Genomic DNA, 13,835 nt, shown 5'->3' with positions numbered 1-13,835 from the left:
AAACAATTATAATATTTGAACCTGATATGGCTGGTTTAAATGCTAAAGGGGTAAACTTTCTGGCTGGAATTCCCAAGTGTGACCAACTGAGGCTGTGGATATTATCCAATTATTTCATTGTTGGTCTCCTCCCAGTTGACTCAGTTTGAAGAATCTGTTCTGCAATTCTTTCCTGCATTGTTCTAATGATATATCTCTAGTACTGAAGCGGTAGCCTCTCAATGCATAAAAGTAGCAGCTCAACTCAGAGAGACTCTCTCACCTCTGAGCTACACATCCTGTTGGGTAACATTACTGCAGGGATCCTTTGGTGAAACCCCATTTTGGTTAACTAGTTAACTACATCCTTTCATTTTATTTTCATATCCTGTATTTTAATTTTTATCATTTTGAGAGGAGATATTTCATAATTAGAGACTTATACAAAATCTTTGTTTGAGTAAAGATCTTCATTTTTGCTAATTTTTAATACTACCAACTCATCTAAGACCACCCTTGGTTCTAGGATGCAAACTTCCTGTTTTAACCCTTTTGTTATTGTATTTTATTTTGAGATGCTCTGTGTTTCTTTCAATTAATTTTAAATGTAACAAAGAATTTAGTAAAATAACTTAGTTATCATTAAGCTGGTGTTAGGAACATAAATTGTGACTAAGGTTTGGTGGAAGATTTTAATTCAAAACTTATGAAAACAAAACATTTGTACTACAGAGCCAGAGCCAGTTTCAGCCAGATTGGTATCAAAAGGGTTAAAGTGATCTAAATTTAAATCTTCCATCAAAATTTCATGTTAAAATAAGTTCCAAGTTATGTTGCATGTGTGTTAGATCAAAGTCTACTAAGATTGAAAAGTCCTCCTGGATTGTCTGGAGGAACTTTATGCAGCATTGCAACCAGAAATGAACAAATTTGCCATGGCCTACCATTGCTTTGGCCTTACAGTAAACATTAAAAAAAAGCAAGGCCCTTGCACAACCAGCCCCAAATACCATAAGTTCCAAGCACCAGCTTAATAATCCTTTCTACTGGAAGCACAAGGCCTCAAATTTGGGGGAAAGGATTAAATCGATTACATCAACCCCAGTGCGTAACTGGTACTAATTTTATGAAACCCAAAAGGGTGAAAGGCAACGTTGACCTCGGCAGAATTTGAACTCAGAACGTAAAGATGGATGAAATACTGCTAAGCATTTTGCTCCGCATGCTAATGATTCTGCCAGCTTGCTGCTTTAAGCACCTGCTTAATAATGACAAAATTATTGTGTAAATTCTTAATTATTTAAAAAACTAATTAAAGCAAAGTTGTATATCAGAGCAGAAATATGGTAATGAAAGGGTTAAGTGACTTACATTTCTAGCCTTTAACTTTTAACTGCCACCACTTTGCCTAACAATACCCTTTGCCTAGACATCAGTTCTCATTATTTATGAATTAATATCCATGGTACAGTATTGATTTTGACTACAATATATTCTGAAAATTATGTCAAGGAACGTGATAGACAGAAGTCAATATGTTGACATTATAGTTACTTTGTAGCTTTATCTTTTTTTAAAACCTGGTTTGTATTAGAAAAGTCATCCATCCATAAAAACTTTTCCTTTCATGAGCTGATAAGAGTACCTTTATGCATTTGATGATCAGCAGTGGAATCTCCATGAAATCATACTCTGCTAGATACCAGATACAGTCTGTATGGACACTGCTGGAACACATTTCAATGTCTGCTTTATCAGAGTTGATCTGGGATAAGCAACAACAACAACAACAACAGCCTTTCGTTTCGTTTATATATATGCGGATATAATGTTACCACAGAAAAATTAGCTGAAAATGGTATTTGTGGATGAATATATGCTTTTTTTATTATTTATATCACATTTGATATACAATAGCGTCAATGATTACACATTTTCAATTGGCCAATTATTGGTTCATTGTATTTCTGACAGCAGGAGTAACAGGGAGTGTCTATAACTCAGTGTAGAACAAATACCACAAGTGACTCTATTTGTAAAGTATTGGGCTTTATTTTTTCTTCTTCAATTTTCTCAGTAATATTTACATCCTTTACCAATATACATTTCCAAAACATTCCATAGCATTCCAGATTTTGGAAGTGAGAACAATTGGTTTGTATGGTGAGAGAGTTTGCCCTTCCTGGCAATGGGACACACTGTTGTAGGTTTCCAATGGTTTAGATAGATTCATGTAAAGAAGAAAGAGAAAGAGTTTGGTAATGAGAGCAGCTAGCTCTTAAAAACATAGTTGCTTGAGAAGGATGGAAATGGCTCTATAAGGACAAGACATCTTGTAGGGTTTGAAGCAATCAGAGGAGATTGTGTAGGTGGTAACGGTATGTAAGTGATGAGACTGGTGGCGCAGAGAAGGTAAATTTGGGAATTCTTGTGTAGTGTGGAGTTGCAATCTAAGCAAGCAGCAAATGTGGAAGCAGGTGTGTTGTTAATACAGGATTGTGCCAAGTTGGTAAAGATCCTCTTGACTAGGTGTGAGCTGAGGGGATTCAAATGTTTCAGCTGTAATTGGGGATTTGGAGGCTGTGCAATTTATGGAGGGATCCTTCACTTTTTTGATAGTAGTTGTTACTGATGTTTTGTCCCTCTCATATCAACTCTGATCATCTTGACTGATGATCAAAGATTCTCTAGCTATAACCATCCCTTCCATTATGTGAATCAAGTATAACATTATCTAGAGTATCCTTTCTTTTCTTAAGATTCTAGGGTTGAATCGAAGGAGACTTGGCAACTATTTCTAGCAGGTCGAGCAACCACATTGAAGTTGTGTTGTAGTTGTAGGTGAAAATGTTGTTGTCGATGATTGTGTATGACCCCCTGAAACTGATCTACACAGGGTTCTCGTAACTGAATTGCTGTTAGAAAACCACTTAGGGGCCTTATTAAAAAAACTTTGATTATCTAAAGAAAAATTATGTTTAAGAAGATGGTTTTGTTCACTTGTTTAGCTGTTGCAGATGCAACAGGTTGCCAGATCTGATCAAACAGTTAGGTGACTTTAAGTACTGGAAGGTTTCCAGGTGTTGTTGCAGTACTGCAGGAAAATGTGAGGTATGTTGCCTTGATTACAAGATCAAATAATTTAATGTATGCAGAGATCATGGTGGGAATGCATAACCTATTAGATAATAAAAGGACCAAAGGAAATTTCTTCTTCATGTAATGCATCCAGGAAAATATTGCCTTGAAGGAAGGAGGCTTTCTCTCTCTCTCTCTCTCTCTCTCTCTCACCAGGTTCTATTTATAGGAGGTGTTTAGTACAGCACAAGTTAATGGAACGCTTCATATTAGAAGCATAGACAATGCTGAATTAGTTGAATTATTAGAACAGAGGGGAAAATGGTTTGCAGCATTTACTCTCATCTCTTTACATTCTGAATTCAAATTTTACTGGATGACTTGTACTTATTTAATCAACCTTAGGGGAGGGGAGTTCATTAAATAAGTAGCAGTTCTTTAATCAGCTATACCTCACTCTCAGTCTCTGGTTTTGTGTCAATGTTTATGAACCAACATTACAGTATCACTACTGCTGCTGTATATGAGGTCTGATTAATAAGTATCCAGATTATTGCCATAGTAACGAAGCTAAAGCATGCAGAGTGAAGCCGCTAGGCAAAGATTGACCTTGCACTCTGCTGTGCATGTGCACTAAGTTTTAACATTCCAGTTCACTTCTGCTGTTTACAACAGTGCTTAGAAGGAAGGTGTTTAGCGTGTGATCATCACATTGATCGTGACAAAGAAAGTTGTCATGGCAATACCTGCTCGGACGCCTATGCAAGGTTGCAGAAAGTGTATGGAGAGGGGTTCAAATATTTCCAAGTTGGCAGAAAAAGTGTCGATATTGACGAGCATTCTGTGAGATCCACAACCAACAGATCTGAGAAAAATATTGCAGATGTGCATGCAGCTGTGAGGAGAAATCGTTGAATCACCATCTGTGAGTTATCAGAGAATGTGCAGATTAGTCACACTTCAGTTCAGTCCATTATCACTGAGGATTTGGGGATGAGATTTGTGTTTGTTAAGTCTGTGCCAAAACTGCTTTCAGCTGATCAAAAAGACACTTGGGTTTCAGTTGCACAAGATCTCCTTGATTGTGTTGACAATGATGAAAACTTTTTGAAAACTTTGTGTAGGCTTCTGAGTTGGTATCACCAAACTTTTGGCAAAATTTGATACAGGTTCTGTATCAAATTATTATTATTATTATTATTATTATTATTGAGTGAGAGAGCAGAGCATGCCATCAAAGTGACACTGGGGTAAAATATACGAAGCCCATTATACCCATCATGACTACCCGTCTATTAAGGGTACACCAGGCACATGCATCACAACTATATGTGCACGACATGGTGATCTCATATCAAGATAAACAGCGCATGACCTCACAGGTGGGGCCCAGTTAGAATTTTCTTCAGGTCGAGTAGCCCATCCCGCTCAAAAGGTCTCTGAATAAGGGTTGTTTAAGGATGTTGAGCAAAACACCCATGTTTCCAAAGATGAATTATTCAAAGCCCAGAGAATTACTCTCAACACATGCCTATGATGCTCCCCCACTACTTCTGCACGTGATCAGAGATGCACATATTGTTAGCCACCGAGGGACATGCTCAACTGGTTAAGGTCAACAACTGACAAGCAAATCTGTGGTATTAAGCAGAATATTTGCTGTAGCCCATCTTTTATACCAAGACAAAACAATGTACATGATAACACTTCCAATCAATTAAGATCAGAAACCATGAGAGTCACTGCCTTGTATTGCATCCGGGCATTTATTATTGAGTAAGAGAGCAGTGCATGCTATCAAAGTGACACTGGGGTAAAAATATTATTATTATTATTATTATTATCACGAAAGCTCTCAGGTTTACTTTGCTGGGTATGATGGAAAGTGTCATCTGTTCACAGCCAGCGGACTAAGATGAAACAGTCAGCAGACTAAGAACCCTGTGGAGAACTCTTGCAGACAAAAACAATGATGATTTTTGTAGGTATTCTATCTTTACATTTGTTTCAATCTTTTTGAGCTATGTTGGTAGTTGAATACTGATACTTCCAATCATGCCAATCACCATTGGCATCACATCCCCTTTCTCCATTATCTACAACCTGTACATATACCTCTTCAATTCATCATAGTTGTTTGCTCTTTCTTCTTTCTCTTCAATCCTGTTGTAACCAGGACATGCTATGTCGATTATCATTATCATTATCATCCTCATTAAAGGTGGTGAGCTGGCAGAATTGTTAGCACGCCTGATGAAATGCTTAGCGGTATTTTGTCTGCGGCTACGTTCTGAGTTCAAATTCTACCGAGGTCGACTTCACCTTTCATCCTTTTGAGGTCAATAAATTAAGTACCAGTTATGCACTGGGGTAGATATAATCAACTAGTCCCCTCCCTCCAAATTTGAGGCCTTGTGCCTCCAGAAGACAGGATCATTATTATCATTATTACTAGTGTGGTAAGCTGGCAGGAGCATTGCTGTGCTGGGTAAAATGCTTAGCAGCAGTTTGTCTGACTTTGCCTAATGAGTTCGATTTCCACTGGAGTTGATTTTGCCTCTCATCCTTTCAGGGTTGATAAAATAAGTACCGAATTTCAGGCCTTAAAAAGATTATCATTATTATTGAGTGAGAGAGCAGCACATGCCATCAAAGTGACACTGTGGTACAAATATACAAAGCCTAATATACCTATCATGGCTACCTGTCTGATAAGGGTACACAAGACACATGCATCACAACCATATACATTATCATCACTCTTATTATTATTTCACTGACGTGGCTGATGACAGTACTGCCTGATTAGCGCTCGTGCGTGGAACGTTAAAAGAAGCATATCTGAGCGTGATCATTGCCAGGGCCACTAAAGAGCAGGAAAAATGCCACTAAGCATTTTGTCCAACATGCTCTTTATATTTTTATTTGTTCAAACTCCACTGAGGGTGACTTTGCCTTTCATCTTTTTAGTGTTGATAAAATGAACACCAGTTGAGCATTGGTGTTGATGTAATTGACTTAATCCCCCATCCTCCTTAGAAATTCTGGCCTTGTGCCAAAATTTGAAGCCATTATTATTCAGAGTAGTTAGCATGTCTTTCAAAATGCTTAGTGGCATTTTATCCATCTTTACATTTTGAGTTCAAATTCTGCCAAAGTTGACTTTGCCATTCATTCTTTCAGGGTCGATAAAATAAGTACCAGTTGAGTACTGGGGTTGATGTAATCGGTTAACCCCGTCCCCCAAAATTTCAGGTGTCGTGCCTTTAGCAGAAAGAGTGGTGAATTGGCAGTATCATTAGATTAGACAAAATACTTGGTGGTATTTGTTCCAGCCCTTTATGAATTGAATCTCAATCTTTCACTGGTCAACTTTGCATTTCATTCTTCTGGAGGTGGATAAAATAAAGTATCAGTCAAGCACAGGGGTTAATGTAATCAACTAACCACTGGCCCCAGACTTGTCTGTAAAATTTTAAAAATGGTGCCACTTTAGTGTGCAGTTTATGTGACCATTTACACTTGTGTGTAGTCTAACCCTAACTGTAGCCTTAAACCTAAACCCTAAAATCTAACCCTTTATCCTAACTCTAAACTTTGAACCATATCCCTAACCCAAAGCCCTGACACACGTTAGGTAATTCCACAGCATAGACTATGGAAACTTAGGTAGATCACATGCTAAAGTAGCATTAAAAAAATTACCGGAGACGGACAGTTTAGATTTGCTTGTGCAACATTCCTAACTCATGATTTCCCTTCACTTTTTCTAATTGCTGTTAAAAATCCAAATATATAAAAGACATTGCAGTCGGGAAATATTAACTCCTTAAGTCACTCGAAAACAATCAAATTAAAAATATGGAATTTTTTGGTAATCAAGCGATACAATAATGAAGAAGAGGAAGTAAAGTTTTTATTGACTAAATAACCTTTTTTAATTAATAATCTTATTATTGTTGAAAATAAAGCATTCTTCAAGTTTATCATATTTAAAAGAAGAGTTGCGTTTAAAGAATTGTATCCACGGTAAGACCATCCACAATACAAAAATGATGAAGTCATCTTGTATGTATGAACAATAAATTAAAAGTTGTGGCCTCAGACCCATCCATATGTAAATATGAGCGGATATGTGACAATTGGTAGATATTTTAATTAATTTATCTTTCATTAGAACAGAAAATATGAGAGGGGAAGTTTGCTGTCGTAAAAATAATTTTTTGACGATATGTCGTAACAAATTTCAATCTAGAGTAACCAAAGATTTTTCTCTGAGAAATCTCACAATCAAGAAGAATTATTGCCGATATCCACATGATTAGTATTTCAGCTTTGCATTATTTATAATTGAATGTACAATCATTTTCAAATCATTTAATTGCCTACTTGAAGAAAAAGCGATATTTTAATATTTATTCTAGTTATTTTGAATCAAATAGTATTCGGTTCAGAATAATTAGATATGAAATTTCATATCATACAAGAATATTGGCAAAAAAAAAAAATTGTAAAATTCATTGCCTGTAAATGAGAGAGAAAGAAAAATGTGTCAAAAAGAGGGAGAGAGAAGGGGAGGAGAAAAATAGAAAGAAAGAGAGGAAAAGGGAAAGACAACTATAATAAGAGAAACGGAATTAAATAATAATTAGGGATACACATCTATTAGAAACTATGCGGTCAATTTAAAACATTTTAAGCATAAGACACTTCGGTAGTAACTTTTTAAATTTTTCAATATATTTTCGATATGGTTAAAAGCGTAAGACAAATTATTTTCACACACGCACAATACAATTTTTTCAGATGAATCAAGCAAGCCATTTAAACCTGATTCCAAATGTTGATGTTAGCAGGTTCCTTTTATGCTGATGACTAAGACATACCAGCTAGGATTGGACCACGACACTTTTTATCACTCGTTACTCCTTCTCCATTTTCACATTTTATTTGAAAAGATAAATAGAAGCATTTCGCAGGTAGCACAGAGAGAGAGAGAGAGATGAGTTTGGGTTGCAATAGTTGTGTTGTATTAGAAGGAACACATTGAAATTGCGATTAACAATTATAACGAATTAATTATATCATGCTATTGATGGTCAAAGTTTTACTGTTATTTCGAATTAATAGAAAGTATTTGTCAGCAATAAATTGAAATGCCATTTCCCCCTAGTTATAAACCAAATCAGTGTATTTTGAATTAACACTGAACTATTGTTAATGGTTTCTCAAAGTTACATGGCTACAAACCAGCGAGCCATACATCTATCTTAAATATTAATATATATGTCACTTCCTATAGTTAGCAATATAGAAAAATATATTTAACTTTGAGGAAAACCGTCGACTCCATACATATTTGAAAGGCAAAGCTATCAACCACATGGTTTAATTCGAGAACTGCATCATGTCCTAACCATGATTAAGAAGCCAACGAAGCTTTCTTTACTAGTAGGCAGATTAACAAAAGTTAATGTCTACCCAGAAAAGCATGATGTCAGCATCACCGTTGTTTATTATTTCATTGATCTGCTGCTTTAGTTCTCGTCAGCTCTCGCGTACTTATTTCGAGTCACCTGCTGTGAAATTCACACAGCACACTCATAACTGTGTTTCTCTCTCTCTCTCTCCCCATATCTAGAGCTGACTAATGTTAACTACATACGCCCCACACATTGCTAATAATTTCACCAGTTTCATACAAACATCTCTGACGAAGAACAAAATATCAACAACCAATTCATTGCTCGAACCTCTCATTTCTACAAAACAACAGAACAGAGAATGTCAAAAATCATTTTCTAATTAATAATTACAATAAAATATTAATCAAGAAAATGGGGGAAAAAATCCCATCTAATTCAACTAGAATCTGAAAAATGAACATCAGCTTTCTATCCAACGTGCTATCAAGATCTCACGAATAACAGCAGCAGAATTCTTTCAAAGCCCACCGCTTACTTTCTGGCTTTTATTTTAAGACATGTCAGTCAGCTTTTTAACTACTACATGCAGCCAATGAAATTTCCCACAAGTACAATTCATTGTTGGGCGAAGCACTGTAAAAATATAGTAGAAGTCTTTTGTGTGGATTATTAAATGGACATAACGGCGATTTCCAGCAATTCCTGCTGAAAATCCAGTTGACCAAATCGAAGAAGATTGGCTATTGTTGGCCACATTAGAAACATTGTGATTATATATATATTAGTATTATTTTAAAGAAACCTTTATGATGGCACTACTTCCCAATTAAAAGAATTAAAGAAATCGTTTTCATTCTTCTCGAGTGATTCATCTGGATTGCAAGTCTACAATGAAATCAATTTTATCTCAAAGAAAACGAACAAAAGACAAATTTATTGGCAACAATTAAAATCGGCCGCTTTCTCCAGTTAATAATGTTCATTCAGGACTTTAATAATCTAGAAGAATGAGACATTGTGACAAAATTGGAGAAAAAAATATATAAAGTAAAAGAAGAAAAAAAATGAGAAGATTTCTGTAACATATTGAAAATGTTTTATTTTAATTGACTGTTAATTAAGTATTTGATTTATCATGAAACAAGGAATTGTTTCTGAAAGAGCATGAAGGCACTTCCCTGATGGAATATTTTGAGTACAGGGAAAGAGATGAAAATATGTTAAACAATTGTAGGAAAATACTGCAAAAAGCGAACTACTTGGCTTTAAAAGAACGATTTGAGTTTTATAATGAAAGAAAGTAGATGTTAAAAACGAGCTCAGCAATGGATTAGGGCCTTCCACTCGGATTACTATCTTCCCCCCATCATCAAGTGTTGCTGCTGCTGCTTCTTGTACTGACACCACACCAACATGGCAGTCATTAGACGATTGTGGAAAAGTTGGGTTATTTAGCAGCTCTATATCACTGACGACGTTGAGTGGGGGAAGAGAAAGAAAGCGAGACAGCGTGAGGAAGGGTGGGAATGAGAGAGAGAGAAGATATAAACAAGAGAGAGAACGATATAAAGCGAGAGAGAGAGAGTGGCAGCTTTTTATCGGCGACGCTGAGTGATAGAAGATATAGAGAGTAAACGAGTGAGGGAAAGAAAGAAAGAGTAAAAGCTATAATGAGAGTGTGACAGTAGCTGCTGCTACTACTCCCCTTTACCTACCGACCGAAACTCAGGCAGGCAGACAGACAGTCGGACAGAATGAGTAGATGCTTGAGTGAGATGCTCCGTTGGCTAGCATGACTGCTTCATGAATATGTAAGCAGCACCAACAGGAACAATTTACCGTCGCCACTATTACTCTGCTGTTTCTGTTGGAACAGAGAGAGAGAGAAAGAAAGAGACAGAAACTAATAGAATATTACTTCTTAGTCGTCTTCGATTAAAAGACAAACGAGAGTTTGAGTGCGAGGAGATAGATATAAGGGATATTTAAAGTATCACCCCCTGGTCCTGCTGTTGTTTTCCTTCTCGTTGCCAGCACCTTGCAACCAAACAATCTTATGGATGTCTACATGTTTACCAAGTTGCTTCCAAGAATCCTTTCCTTCTATAGGTAGGTAGTCAAAGTTTCTTTTCTTTCTGGTTTTCTTGAAGGTTGCTTCTGAAATCGGGAGACTTGTTTTCAGAAGGTAAAATAATGGAAGGGCAACTGCGAAGACTGCTATTGCTGGCTGCTTTGCTTTTACTAGAAAGGAGCTTCGACTATGTCGACCTGGCCATGTTCCACGTCTTTATTTCAAACAGATCTCGTCTTGCATGTTTGTTCGAAAATAGAATTTCGCCACACTCGAGGTCTTTTTCTCTTTATTTTAATTGTGAGGATTGCCAGCCACATGCTTTTCTATTTCTCAAACAACTGCAGGCATTATTTAAAAAGAAACGAACGAACAAAAACTTTTATAAGACCTCCGATCGCTTGATTTGTTGTCGGATAACATTTGCATGTATTTCATTTTTTAAAAAACCCGTAAAAGAAAAATAAATTAAATCGTTCCTCCTTTCTGTCTTTACTATAAACCATTCTCCTGTTGCCCTTCCATCTGGAGAAGAGAGTTTTAAGGTATTTCTTCTAAGTTTTCAGATGTCTCCAACGGACTTTGTTTACATGTTTCTTACTTTCTTCCCAATAACTGTGCAAGATCTGATCGACATTGTTGCCTTATCTACGATCTCTCCCAAGAATTTCTCATCTAAAGATGAACCATTTCTCTCTCTACTCTTCAGGTCTTATGTTCCTTATTTTACCCCCACCCTGTCTATATTTTCCACAAATGATTGCCAATTATTTTCCCCCTTTTTCTGTTATCGACAACCCTTTGGTTATTACTATTTTAAAAATAAATACATTTCTTCTTTCTCGTTAAATCCTTCACTTCACTTTGTTTAATGAACTCTTAATTACCTCCTGGTGCTTAATATAATTATCCAGCAATCGTGATCATAAATTTAAGGAAGACTGCTTTATACTCTCTGCCTTCCAACCATAAGCATGTCATTCGTCTTGTAGATATTTTTAAAATAAACGGTGAGAAAGTAAAATGCTCAACATTCTTTTATTTTCCTGTTGGGCTGTTTTCTACCGATTTAGGTCTTCTGATTGTTTCAGCGAACAGCAAAACAGCCATTGCTTTAACTTTGTTTCTGATTCAACGATCTTCTTGTTTTTTTTTTTTTGCATGTAAACGTCTACCTACGCCTTCTTTTTTTTCACTTGCCGTTGGTGCATATAAAACATTTCTGTGGCTATCTCTCTCTCTCTCTCTGTCTCTCTCTCTGCTACTCTCCATGTCTTTGCTGATCCTCAAGAGTTGTGCTTGGCCACCATTGTCACTTCTCTCTTTATTGCTGAATGTCGATCACCACATTCCTCTTTGCTGGCTCTTCTCATCATCACACCATCGTTTGACCACAACCACAGACTTGTTCGAACACGCTTATATATTTTCAAGAGCATTTGACGGATTTTAATAAAACAATTCCTGCTAATTCAATCCAGTAAATCAGTTATTATCATTTTCTTTTTTAAGTAACCAAAGAACTTTTGTAATTCTCCTTTACATAGTCTACCAAGTTATTTTTTAATTTGCCTTTTGGAAATTTTTGCAATCGTAACTTTTGTGTTATTTATTTATATATTGCTAACTATGTCTCTCTGAAAGAACTTTTGCATGATTATAAAATGCGGGATTTTGTTATTAACGTGCTCTTGGTTTCGTGTGACCTTTACAAAACATACACACATGCGAAAATAAAACTTTGAGAAGACCAAACCGTTGATGATACAATTTTGTTTGCTTATACTCTTTAGTTTGTAATCGTATTGACCCAACAGATTGAAATCTATTTCCACTTTTCTTGAGAGTCATGCAATGTCATGTTGTACCAATATTATCAGTTTTATACAAAAAAAAAAAAAAAAAAAAGAACCTGTAATCGCATTGGAAAACAAACCAGCTGTTTCTTGCACATTATTTCTTTCAAGAACCTATAAGATACTAAATCTAAATCCCAAACTGTTGTTTGCTGTTCTATTTTCGATCGAAATTAGTAGGTGAGTAGCTTATTCATTAATGCACCGCCGATTGAGTTAAGGGAAGCTTTTAGCTTTCTATGATGTGTATATACAATAATATGCTACAGTACAGTGCAGTTTGTTGGAGTGGCAATGTATCTATGGAGGGTGGAGGAGATTCTAGTGCAAACATTACTATACACACACCATTCTTCCTTGCTAAGTTCGAAGTTTATTCTGGTGCTAGTAAAGTAGATTAAAGTTAGTGAAAACTTTACCGGTTCTGTTCTATTTTGTTTACTTGTTAATTATGCATGTTAGTTTCCTTTTCATATAATATTCATTTTTTTCTGTATAAGCAACGAACTTTTTTTTCCCTATAAAGTCGTTTGAAAAATTCCTAGTCCACTCTATTGACTGATAGTTAAGTAAGGAACCACCCATTCTTTATGTTGTTTTGAACTTGATCTCCAAGCAACACATTTTAAAGCCATTTTAAATTGTTTCAGAACTTTTGGAAACCACATCCACCAGTGCAATTGTTGTATTTTATATTCGTAATTTCTTTGAAAGTTTATTTGGGCTTTTGAGATTGTACGGCCTTTGTGGGTGTGGAGCAATGTTAATTTGTGCCTCTCGTGCTTCAGAAGCTAACATGCTAAAGCTTGCAACAAAGAAGTTATATCGCTGATCGCTAGTCAAGAAATGGTCTCTAATCGATTTCTCGTTTTTAAAAGGTTAACCAAAGAATACAGACCGATCCCGGTCGTGCAAAAAGAGGGTGATGTATAGTTTTTTGTGGGGTTCATTTCTGGTGTTTTCTATACTTTTTACCGCAGCGCACTCGCAGCCATAGCATTAATAAAAACTAGAACTGCATTTTTTGTGGGTGCCTGTATTATAAAAGCTTGTGTGGCGATGAATCCAGTCTTACAAACCCACTAAACCACTCAACATTCTCAAATGAAAAGCATTGGCTGAACGAACCCATACATTTTTTCCCCTTCTCCACAACAAACACACTTCACTTTTAATAATAATAAAAAATTTTTTTCTGGAATTGATTCTTGCCTACACAAACCATCACCACCACCGTTTTTAACCTAGTAAACTATCATTCAATGTTGGTTTCTACCCCCCCCCACTCTCTTTCTTTTAACCCAAGAACTACAATAATGGGCCAGAGAGTCTTCTATACCATCAAGTGTTGCCTTTCACGTGAACAGTACCCCCTCCAAAATGATTTCGATGCTTTTTCTGTTGCTGATCAACAAATAGCATTGT

The 13,835-nt window shown here is 36.1% G+C and overlaps 1 protein-coding gene across 2 annotated transcripts in view; it reads left to right on the top strand.

The window, feature by feature from the left end:
- Positions 1–8,326: 8,326 nt before the first annotated feature.
- The window catches only part of LOC106872677 (uncharacterized), a 29,958-nt gene continuing 24,449 nt past the window's right edge, over positions 8,327–13,835 (top strand). Inside the window, exon 1 of one of the 2 annotated variants that reach the window (XM_014919752.2) lies at positions 8,327–10,592. The gene's annotated coding sequence lies outside the window, so the exon portion shown is untranslated. Of the gene's footprint in view, positions 10,593–11,685; positions 12,591–13,835 lie in introns of those variants that run through there. The other variant, XM_052974098.1, reaches the window with a different exon arrangement.

The sequence above is a fragment of the Octopus bimaculoides genome, chromosome 17 (genome assembly GCF_001194135.2).
Source record: "Octopus bimaculoides isolate UCB-OBI-ISO-001 chromosome 17, ASM119413v2, whole genome shotgun sequence".
Classification (NCBI taxonomy): Eukaryota; Metazoa; Mollusca; class Cephalopoda; order Octopoda; family Octopodidae; genus Octopus; species Octopus bimaculoides.
Note: the sequence above shows the minus strand (reverse complement) of the source record. Positions and strands in the feature narration are given on the sequence as shown.